Genomic DNA, 12645 nt, shown 5'->3' on the forward strand with positions numbered 1-12645 from the left:
AAAAATACAGAAAGGAAAGCAGCAGTTATCAGAGCAGCCTGCCAAGAGAGCTGCTCCCCTGAAAGAAAATGCTGTCCCCAAGGGACTTTCAGTCCCCTTTATGTCTCCCACAGTTCCACCAAGCCCCCACCAGCAAAAATGAGGAAATCTATGACAAAGCAGCAGCCAGCCTCTGCTGTCCAAAATGGAAACCCATTGACATTGTCTCTTAGATCATACTGCAAGGATGGCCTCCCCCTGTGCATATATATGAAATTTAATACACATATTACCACCCCTAGAGGAAAAAAAACAGTATTGCAGGCTCTGGAGAGGTGGTTTGGTATAGAGAAGTACCTATTAAGCAAGTCAGAGGATCTGAATTCAGGTCCCCAGCACCCACAAAATAGCTGAGCACTGCCACCTGTGCCTGCAACCTCTGTGCTAAGAGAGCTTAGACACAGGAGAATTCCTGAGGCTTACTTGCCAGTCAATCTAGCCAAAACACACCAAGCTCAAGGTCCAAACTTTGTCTGGAGGGGATAAGGCAGAATGTGAAAGAGTGGGACATCCTCCTGTGACCTCTAAACATGGCATGCCACATGTGCACATGCAAACACACACATAAGCACATACACACACATGCACACACATGCACACATACATAATTTAAGTATTTTATATAAATGTTTTTATTAGTAACTCTGGCGTTGGGCCGTAGTCTCAACCAAAGAGAATTCAGAATGCACACTTGGTCACATGAGCATATTATATCCATAGCCAGGAAAGCAAAATGGAGGTGCAGAAATGGAAATAAGGAGCACAGGCACCCTGTCTACTTACAGCTAGAAACTGGCCATATGTGTCTACTTACAGATAGAAACTGGCCATATGTGTCTGGCTAAAACTCAGCTATTTGTCACCAAAGTAAGTTACACGTTCAGTTTTACATATAACAAGGCTATAGTTGATTACACATTCACATTTTTAAGATTTTGGGTTTTTTATTTATGTGAAGGAAAAATGGAGAGAGAGAGAACAGATGTGTGCAGGTACCTATGGAAGATAGAAGAACATTGGAGCTAGAGTTATAGGAAGTGTGAGCTCTGCTAGGAACTGAACTCAGATTCTCTAGAAAAGCAGCAAATTCTCTTGGCCACTAAACAGTTTCTCCAGCCACAGTATAAATAAAACTTAGGCAAAATGTCATATAGAGTCAGCTTTAGAACACACAGTTCAAATCAGCAGAAACTTCTTAGGACACGAATTCTCTTTCACCTCTCTCTCATGTGTTCACAGACTTTATGACTCTACTTACATAAAATATTCAGAATATACAAATCTAAAATACCAGAAAGCAAACGAGTCTGTGTTTTATAGAGTCTACAGAAAGAGAAGATGGGTAAAAACTCTGATGATATTTGGAGTTTTGTTTTTGGAGAATTACTACGTTGTGCCTAAGTTTCATATAGTGCTGGAAATTTTCTATTCATGGTGCTGGAGGCAAATTGACTGGTAGTCTTGACCAGCTGTGAACACTTGTGTTTACAATAGTAACAAGCCTGGCAAGATAGATGTATTGGTGAAATAGTGACACTGCTGTTGTGGGAATAATCAATCACTCTCTGATTGACTCAAGGCAAGGTCTACACAATGAATCTTATGTTTGGTACCACAAATTGTGGTGAAAAAAGGAAAATACCCATATATCTGGATAAGTCAAGGGCGCTAGGGAGGAACCTATCACTATTATTCTGCTAAATGGTCTTGGTAATAAACTTCCCCCTAAGCTATTCCCTTTATACAAATAGACCAATGTATCTCTCAACCTTCATCAGAGAAGTTCCTTTTCAGCAGATAGTCATTAAAGCAGAAATTAACAGGGGCCAACATACAGAGAATAATAATCTGCAGTGTGTTCAACTCAAAAAGAGACATTTATATCATATCGCCTTCCCCAAAGGCTCAGAGATCATCAGAGGAGAGGAGACAGAAAGATTATAAGAGCCAGAAAGTGGTAGACATCTGTAATGAAACTATTTGCTAGACATGACAACGCCACTGGCATACAACCCAGCACAGCTACTACGACAGCACGTAGAAGCCCCACACAACATCAAGACAAACAAGACCATGAAGATATCCATTGCTTCCCCTTAATTCATTGATGTGTGAAAGACCATAGGCTAGAGAGGGAAGATGGGGTGAAGTTCCACCTCTAGCTGAGGAGCTATTGACAAATGGTGGCCTTCGGTGGCAGAGAAAGTAGGGTTTCTTCAGGGATATAGTCCCTTCGAGACTACTCATGCTACAGTAGAAAACTCTACACACATACACAAACAGATATCACTAAGGAGACTCAATGAGTTAACAAATGGAGCACATGAAATTGGGTGGTAAGAACAAATGGTAGAGTAGAGAAAAGAGGAATTTGACAGGAGGACATAAGGATGGATTTGATCACAACACACATATGTGTTTGGAATTATCGATTAGCACTGGTCAACTTTGTATTAAAGAAAAGGAGGAAATTATACAAAAACAAAAACATTTACTTTCCCTTGAATTGACTTTTCATTTTGACCTGAAGCAATATTGATATCAGGTCTTCTGTAAGCTTTTCAGGACATTTCTTTCACATAAACACTGCTACATTTAGAGACACCATTGAATGTTCAGATATTGTAAATAGTATGTCTCTTTAACATTAGGCCTTCATGGTATGGGGTCTTTTACACATTAATTAATTAAGGGACAATAATGGCTATTTTCGTGTTCCTGTATGCTTGTCCATTTTGCTTTTTCTCCCTGGACTCTCTTTTCCCTCTGGCTTGTATGTCTTTTAGCCAAAACTCAGGCAATTGTCATTGGGACCACCTTTTGGCCTCCCACGATAAGATGTTGTGATGGCTCTCCAAGGAATAGATGTATTTACAGGGTATCCATTTCAAAGACTAGCTAATTGCTCCACAGGCTGCACAAAGTGCACTCTCGAATCATAAACGGGAAGCACTCTGGCTGTTCCCAGGCCACAAAGCATGACCAAGTTGATTAGGACTCATAACTCACACTCGGGATACCTGAGCTTGATCCTCCGAGAAACAGCTGCCCTATAAAAAGCAGAACAGAGAATGTATATCACATGGTTCAGGAGCCATGGTCACAGCTCTGCAGCCACAATAAATGGCCCCTGACATGCCTGGCTGAGGTTATGCTAGAAATGAAACAATAAGAGTAGATAAAAGCCTTTATTTGTCACAAACGCGAACATCAAATCAAACCACAGCCTACACAGTTTGAAGAATCTGAAGAGCTGAAAATGGAAAATTCCTCAGCACTTGCTAACACTAGACATATGCTATACTTCAAGTGATGAAGCAACTAGTGCTGTGCAGTGACACATACCATGAGGCTGAAGGACCACACCATGCCCATTATAGATGTACTGGCTCAAGAATGGAAATGTTGCGTGTAAACAGAATCAAAAAGAGAAAAGCATCAAGGTAAAAGTTAAAGATGCCTTTTAACCATGTGTGCCACTGGGCGAGATGCTATGGGAAAGATGTGTTGTAGCTTAGGGATGACTCTCACTCTGTAGAAACCAGGCATCCACAATGAAGTTCCTAGAGGAAGTAAAACCCATCTTGGATTCTCAGTGGTTCCTACGTATCTGCAGATACAGGGAATAGAGGATGAGACAGCCCCTCCGAAACTCATCCCCATGAGTTTAGAGAACAAGAAAGTTAGCATTGCCCCAAAGCTGAGCTACACTTTGCTGAGAGATATCACACAATAAAATTATAAAAGGGAAAGATTCTTAGAGTTGGAGACTTCTAATGGTCAGGTCTAAAGGCAAAGCAAATTGTAGATGCATGTGTGGAGAATTAAAATGAAGAACAGAAGACATTTACATTTTTAAAAAATGAGGCAGATTTTAGCATTGAGAGTTCTGATAAAAATGAGAAGGAGCTTGAAAGAAAGCATTCTGGGATGGAATTCCTATTGGTAAGGAAGAGTGATTTAATTCTCTGAAGGAAATGAAAATATAAATCTTAAAAATATTTTACTAATGAGATCATGTTGAATCCATTTAAACTATTTAAATCCCCCTGAAATTGAGTATTAATGTGGATAAAACTACCTTAAAACTTATAAAATGAAATTAAAACTACTGGCCTTCTTCTAAAAGCTAAACAACAATATATGCTATACAACATATACAGTGATTGAACATAGCACTTATTATTCAACCTACATTAAGTAACTTTCAAATAACTTGGACTTTCCCTTTCTGTATGAGTTCAGATGCTTTCTTTTATGAAATGTTTGAAATTATGAAATATCTCCTATAAAATCAGGTAACGTTGATTCATTTAAGTTTTAGAGGTCTTAAAGAGTCAGAGAATTTTATTTGTTTCCCTGACAAGGCATGCAGGCTCACTGAGAATCTTTCTGATGCCATTATCTGAGTTGGCTATTGCAATATAAAGTTAATACTAGTGCCAGGGTAGTGATTCACTTAGAAAAGAAATGATTATTTAAGTATTCAGCAAATTGCTATGACTGAATGTGGTTGGGAATTTGTGGCAGCAACTACCAGTAACCATCAAGTATTTAAACCATTTTTCTATTTAAAATTAATACTATCATTAGGTTGTCCTAATACTGTTTGATGACTAAGACATTGTTTGTCAAAAATGGACTTAGTTGACAAAATTTATCACCATGTAGTTTAAGGAAGGTAGAAAGAAATTATTTTTGCTGCTTCATGGGATAAGATCCATCATAGTAAAGAAGGCATGGAGCCAGAAGGGCGAAGCAGCTGCTCACATTGTGTCCAGAGTAAGGAAGCACATGGATAGATGCTGGTGTTCAGCTGGTATTCCTTTTTTTCCTTTTTCCTTTCTTTCTGTCTAGCCTTTCTTTTTTAATTTTTTTATTTGTTATTTTGTTTACTTACATTTCAAATGTTAATCTCCCTTCCAGGTTTCCTCTCTGAGAATCTCCCATCCCATCCCCTCCCCTCTGCCTCTACAAGGGTGCTCCCCTACCCACATGTCCATTCCCACTCCACCACCCTAGCATTTCCCTTACACTGAGGCATCAAACTTTAACAGGACCAAGGGCCTCCCCTCCCTTTGATGTCAGACAAATCCATCCTCTGCTACATATTCAGCTGGAGCCATGGATCCCTCCATGTGTATTCTTTGGTTGGTAGTTTAGTCCCTGGGAACTCTGGGGGAAATGATTGGTTCATATTGTTGTTTTTCCTATGGGTTGCAAACTGCTTCAGCTCCTTCAGTCCTTCCCCTACCTCCTCCATTGGGGTCCCTGTGCTCAGTCCAATGGTTGGCTGCAAGTATCCGCATCTGTATCCATATGGCTCTGGTAGAGCCTCTCAAGAGACGTCCATATCAGGCTCCTGTCAGCAAGCACTTCTTGGCATCAGCAAATGTTTGGTTTTGGTAGCTGCTTATGGGATGGATCCCTAGGTGGGGCAGTCTCTGGATGGCCTTTCTTTCAATCTCTGCTCCACTCTGTCCCTGTATTTCCTTTAGACAGGAGCAATTTTGGGTTAAGATTTTGAGAAGGGTGGGTGTCCCCATCCCTCAACGGGAAGGCCAAGCCTAACTCCAGAATATGGTCTCTACAGGTTCTCCTCCCCCTAATTGGGTATTTCAGCTTATGTCATCCTTGTTGGGCCCTGAGAGTTCTTTCTGTCTGTTCTTTCTGTCTGTTCTCTGGTTTTTTTTGTTTGTTTGTTTTTGTTTTTTGTTTGTCTGTTCATTTGTTCTTTCTTTCCTTGCTTGCTTCCTTTCCTCCCTCCCTTCTTTCCTTCCTTCTTTTCTTTCCTTTTCTTTCTTTCTTTCTTTCTTTCTTTCTTTTTTCTTTCTTTCTCTTTCTTTCATTCTTTCCACTCCAGGGGAAAGTGCTGCTCACTTGTAGGTATGGGTCTTCCCACCTCACTTAACGTCATCTGGAAATTCCCTCACATCTGTACCCAGATGGCTGTCTCCTGGATGAATTAGATCCTGTCACATTGATGTATTAACCTTCTCACCTGGTTGCAAAGATTACACACATAAAATTTCCTTATAGCTCGAGATGCAATATTCTCCATTCTATCCTACTTTTGTTTCTGGTTTCAGCTAACATCGGTTGTGATTGCAAAATAGCTGATGATGTCTCAAGTAGTTGTACAAAAATAATATTTCTCAGGCAAAGATGTCCTAACTCGTTCATTTTTATTTTACTCCCTTCAGAGTACCCAGCACAATGGAGTATACAACAAATATCTCTTGAACACTGAATGGAACAGCTGAATGAATGAAATGCTTAGACAATGGTCTGAGGAAATTATAAGTAAAGAAATACTGTAGAGCCTTAGAGGCCAGGCACATGAATCATACATGAGGGTTCTCAACAAACTTCTAAATGGAAGTGTGTTTCAAATAGACGAAGGTCAGAAACAGCACTCAAGGTATACAGTTGTCACTTAGCTTAAGGCAAATGAAGTCATCAATTAAAAAGACAAACAAAATTTCAGAGGATCTTTCCATTCATCTCAAGTGGTTTCAGTTTTGAGGTGTGAGATTATAAGCTGTTAGGACACTGGAAGTTTCCATGGAACATTGTGCCCTGCAGAATCTTAAATTACCTCGTGTAATAACAATCAGAGCTGCATAAAATAGTCAGATCAATATGCCTGATTTAAAAGTTTTCCTACAATAAAAACATACTTTTAAAAAGTTTCTACTGTATATTGAGAATTTTCCACGTGTCAAGACCCTGTGCTAAGTATTTTCAAGTGATCCTTTAAAATCATTCCTAATGAGGTATTATTTTGTGTGTTACTATTTATCCATGTTACCTGTGTTGTCTGGGTAGGGAATGTGGCTAAAATAGTGCTAAAATAGCCAGCCAATTGAGGGTTAGATCTGGAATTCCATCACAGTTCCATGCAAGTTCATTTTAGCTATAACCTTAGTTATAGTCTTTAAAAAATAAACTACTTTAAATAAATGACTGGTATCAGAGGTGTAAATGATAGTTATCAAGAATCATTTCTAACTAGCTTCAGAAACTAACCCATTCACTAATTATTTTCCAAGTCCTTCCTTTTGATTAGATTGTGGAGAATATACTACCATTGAAGAAATTAAATAATTTTATTGGGAACTATTGGCCCTTTGGTTTACCCTTTTACAGAAATAAGATAGCTTAACACAGAACACCTTGGCTATGATACAAGGAAGAACTCTAATTCACGCTTCCATCCCAAGAAACATACAACATTATTGGAGACATAGTTGTGGTATCTTCAGAAGAGAGGTTTTAGTGAACTCTTCAGAGGGTTGTTGAGATTTGAAAAAGAAGAAGAGATTAAGGTGTATTCATGTGCATCCAGTGCCCAAGAATTGACAGCACTTCTGATTCTTTTTGCACTTGGCTATTTCCTAAATATTTTAAAGGAGGCAAAAAAAGAAAATAATTTAAAGATGTTTTATGAAATGGCTTTCTGAGAGGTATAGGAATATTCTTTTAATGTTACTGAATACTGAACTTACTATTTTATTATTATTCTTCAATATGGCACTCTGGACATGAGGGAAGTGATGATACTGCAGGATAGTTCACTTTATCAAATCTTTAACTTTGCTTTATTGCTTAGTCTATATTTTCTGTGATAATGGTCAAGACTCCATTTGTTCTGAAAGAGAGGAAATCCAATCCAAACTGCTAAAATAAAGAGGAAATTTAATTTTCTTCAAATAGCTTAAAAGCCAGAAGGAAGGTAGATTTAGTATTTTTTTTTATTGTTATACCCTGAGATGAATGGCTACCACTCTGTCCAATTGTTTTTACACACAAAACTTTCAACATATCACTGTTTATGGTAACCACTGTGCATGTATGCATGTGCATATGTCTGTCTGTCTGTTTTCCTGTATCTATTTCTGTATTAATTTGCTTCTCTGTATGTAGATATACTAAGGATATAAAAGATTTGGTCTTATTAAGTTTCAAGTAAACAGTACAGTATTTTTCACTATCATCTGTATATTAGATACACAAAATATATTGCTCCTACAAGTAACAGTTTGGATCCTTTAATGTCTTTCCACTTCTCCTATTCTTCTTCCATGGTAACCATCATTATCTCTTCTTATTAATTTGAAATGTTTAAATCCCATATGTAAGGGAGATGAAATAGTACTCAGCCCAGGATCCTCCAGCATGATCTATATTATTATCCATGGTAGGATTTCTATCTTTTTGTAAAGCAGAATACTATTCCTCTATATATTTCTTATTTCATTCTTCTGCTAATTTTCTTTGGATACTAAGCTTTTCCCATATCTGTGCATTCATGAATAATTTTGCAATGAATATGAGGGTGAAAGTGTCTTTTAGATATTGATTTTATCTCTTCTGAATGTGTACCACAGAATACCAGTGTTTCTCAGCTTCTTTTGTAACTGCCATATTCTTCTCTATAGTGGTTTGCCAACGGTGCATTGCCTCCAGTAATGCACAGGTGTTCCATTTTTTCTATACCCTTCTTGTGTGGTTGGTTCGACCGAGAGGCCTATGTGCATGCATGTGTGTATCTGTATGTTTACTATCCCCCTTTCCTCCAGTGAGCTGCGCTTCATCCAAAAGTGACTCAACTCTGTGAAATGCTTGTAAGAAGTCCAAAGTTCACACAAAACACCACCCCTTCCCGTACAGGAAAGGGGACAACAGGAGAAAAAGGGCAAGAAGATTGTTTCCCAAAAAAAGAAATACTCTTCTTTGCCTAACTGAGTCATTCATACCTAGTTGGAACACATCAAAATCCCCAAAGCTGGTTTATTTATGCTCTCTTACATGAAACAATAGTTTGTCAAGGATTGACCCAGATCTATCAGAGTTTCTGCCAGAGAACTTGAGTGAGTATAATTTCTCAAATAGTAAAGCAAATTGAGAAATGTATTGTTCATAATTGTTCAGAAGAAGAAAGGACAGTGGGTGCCTAAAGAAAATAACAAATTTCACTTCAACAGTCCGACATTTCCATGGATATGAATAATCAATAGGCATATAAACATAAATGGAAATTTTTTCTTTGTAAACATTTTAATGTAACAGCATAAGTCAGATGTTATTCCCACACATCAGTCTTGTATTTATTATAGCAGATTCAATTCAATATATAAAACAAAAAAATTCTCACACTAAGTACAAGTGATTGATCTTGAAGAGGTCTTAGTGAAGAAAGCTGTATCCAGTCTAGAAAATGCACACACACACACACACACACACACACACACACACAGGTTTATAAATGTAGATGTTAATGTAGATATTTACTGTACTTAGAAAATACTTAGATGATATCTGAAAGAACCAATTATCTAAGAATACTATTGTACAGCTGTATCAAGTGGGTTGAGCTTGTCTTTTACATGTTGCTGACAGTTGAGAGAATGTGTAAGTTCTAACTTCATTAACAAAGTAGACTATCTGCAAAGCCAGTTGCTTGAATCTCAGGCTGTCACCCTGGGGCTTTGGAGGAGAGAATGTTAAGCAGAAGGGAAAACGCAGTTTCATCTGAATGTTTGTTTGTTTGGAGAAAATGCTTGATTGGGTTTCTGGAAATTATAATTAAAATAGATCATAGTAAATGAAACACACCAAAAAAAAATATTTCACAGAGAGCAGACTTTTCTAATAGCAGCTATCAAATGTTATCTCAAAAATAAAACAGTTCTCCTGAAAGTCAGGTGGGTTTTACGCATCAGTATAAGTATTACAGTTTTTTATATAATTAATCTACTACATCAATATTCACTTAGGATTTTTACCTTTTGTTAGCATCATTGATATTTAATGAGTTTGTTTTCATTAAAATTTGGATGTTTATTCATAAAATCATAGTAACATTGTTAGCCTATACTTAAACTACTTCCATTTAGTAGGGATACAAGAACTTCATAATAAGTTTTGACTTCTGAATTTAAATATATTAACATTATTTAGCTATATTCCAAATTTGAAGTGGAGTTAATTTAGGGAAAAAGTTTAGAAGAAGGGAATTATTTAATTAACTGTTTTTAATTTCATTTACAGGAGGTTTTCCTTTAAAATATAGCATAAACTTATACTTTACTAATGTTCTTATAAATAGCCAAAGGAAGAATATTACAATATTTGACATAGTATTAAATTTATGAAGCATGATATTAATTTTTACTGCAAAATATTTGAGTGTGGAGGCAATGCTTTTGAGCAAATTATTGTTGGGAGATGGTATTCATAACCTGTGTCAAACTTTTCAGTCTCACGTGGAAGCACACCATAACATCAAATTAGCTTATCTAATTATGGAGACATGTGTAAGGTTTATCTTAGTAACCACTAGTAAAATAATTACTAGGTTGATTAAAAATAATGCAGAATCCTACCATTCTGGCATAATCATTATGTTCATGTAAATAGTATACATGCATTTTCAGACATATATCTTAGAATATGTAACACATGTAGCTATTTTAAAAAGTGAAATCACACATTACATTTTTCTCTATGTTCTTTTACTTTTTTACTTATTAATAAATATATTTCCATGTTACTGGAGTTATCAGTTCTTATCATGTTCTATTATAATTTATATTAAGATATAAATTATAATAGATATATATTAGTACATAGAATGATATATCATAATATACTTAATCTTATTTCATTACTTATTATTTTTAGCAGTAGTAGTTTTAAATACATCGTAACACTTCTTTTAAATTTCTGTTAAAATTCTTTTAAATACTTCTTCAGACAACTTGAACTTTTTTATCTGAATTCTCATCCAGAGTTTGAGTCAGACGAGTCTGGGCTAACACTGCGACTTGCTCTGTGATGAAACAAGTTGTTTTTCTTCGACAAGCTCAATACCCTTGGGGTAGTAACCATTCTTTTAACAGAGAGCCTGGCACATCAAAGAAACTCAGTAGTTACCACCACTAACCATCACAGTAGAAAGCACCTATATGACAAGAAAAAGTGCCTGCCCTAAGCCAATTCTGTTCTGAGGAGAGTGCAGGAATTACTGAGCCAGCTTCCGCCTGCCAGGTATGCTGCTTGTTTGTTTGTTTGTTTCGTTTGCTGTCTAAATTGATTTTTATTGAGATTAAGAATACAGATAACATACAAAGTAAAACTGACAGTCTTGCTCTTTTAAAAAATTACCTACTGTTTAAAACATTATGAAGATGGTTTAGAAAGATCAGAGTAATACTATATAATACTTAAAAATAATATTATTTCCAAAAACTAAAAATTTCTTGCCCTTAAGAACAAAAAAATTAACCATAAGGTTAATTCCGTGCCCAGCTTTATAGAGACAGTGAATACCTGTGCACAATGCTACAGCTAAGAAGGTCTAACTCCTTAGGGTTACTTTTTAATGGTCCCTGAAATGTACATGAAGATCAAGTACTGAAGGAGTCAATGGGCAGAAGATCCTAAAAAAAGAATGCAAATGGAATTCTTGCTCAAAGTAATTTATGAAAGGCAATGCAATCACAAACCTAGACCAGAGTTATACCGTGTTAACATTATGGCTGTGGGGACAGAATCATTCTTTGAGAATCTGTCCTATCCCTAGAGGAACATTTACTTGTCCCCAGAACTATACCTACCATATGCAGCCCTTGTTCCTTGTGACAATCAATGTTGCTATAAACCTATATTTGTCCCAGGGGAGCTAAAAATCAATCCCAACTGAAAGCCACTGATCCAGTCTTAAATGAATACACAGTGGAGATTCTGGTCCCCACCCCCATATACATAGGTGTTATAGAAATATCAGTAAGATTATTGAAATAAAGGCAACACACCCTTCTCCCATAGACCAAAGCAAAATGGCCCTTCTAAATCAAGAAAGAGAATGAAAATACTTCTATTATATTAATTAGTTGGAAGATTTTTGATAAAAAGCCAATGCTCTTAGTATGGAGTCCTCTACTTCACCTCAAGTAACTTCATTTTTATGCCCCAAATTACAGGCCCCACTAGAATCTATTACTAACTGACTTTGCTTTTAAAATATACTCCAATTAGCTACCACTTCAACTCCAACACCAAGGAAGTGAAGAGATGACAGAGTCCTGTCTCCTATTCTGACAGGAAGGGTAGTATTAGGATTGAATTGCAACCTTCAAAATTTCTATTTTCAAGCTTTAAACGCCAGTATTTCAAAATATGTCCTTATGGATAGCAGAGAAGTAAAACATACAATTCATTAAATGAGATCATGAAATCTGAAGTACAGATTAAGTCCCTAGGACTGCGGATTACAGGCAGGTCACCATGTAAAGTGTGATTACACAATAAGGAATAGAAGAAGCTAAGTCAGGTGGGCAGCAGCAGATCCTTACATCCCAGAGGTAGCACAACTCTGACAATGCCTCTCATAAACTTCCACCCTCCAAAACAACTAGACAATAGAGTTCTGCGACGTAGCGAACACATACTTTGACAGAGACGTCTTAGCAAATACAGGTGGACATGACCAGAATAGAGACAATATTACCGGATGAGTATTCATCCATGAAGCTGAATATATGTGTGTGTATATATCAAAACAATTAAACGAAGAGTGGCCATAAATTTTAAAGAAATCAA

The 12645-nt window shown here is 36.8% G+C and overlaps 1 pseudogene; it reads left to right on the forward strand.

Moving 5' to 3' along the window:
* Window positions 1–713, forward strand: part of LOC116082085 — a 2912-nt pseudogene extending 2199 nt beyond the window's left edge.
* Window positions 714–12645: the final 11932 nt, after the last annotated feature.

Source organism: Mastomys coucha, unplaced genomic scaffold (assembly GCF_008632895.1).
Source record: "Mastomys coucha isolate ucsf_1 unplaced genomic scaffold, UCSF_Mcou_1 pScaffold7, whole genome shotgun sequence".
Taxonomy (NCBI): domain Eukaryota; kingdom Metazoa; phylum Chordata; class Mammalia; order Rodentia; family Muridae; genus Mastomys; species Mastomys coucha.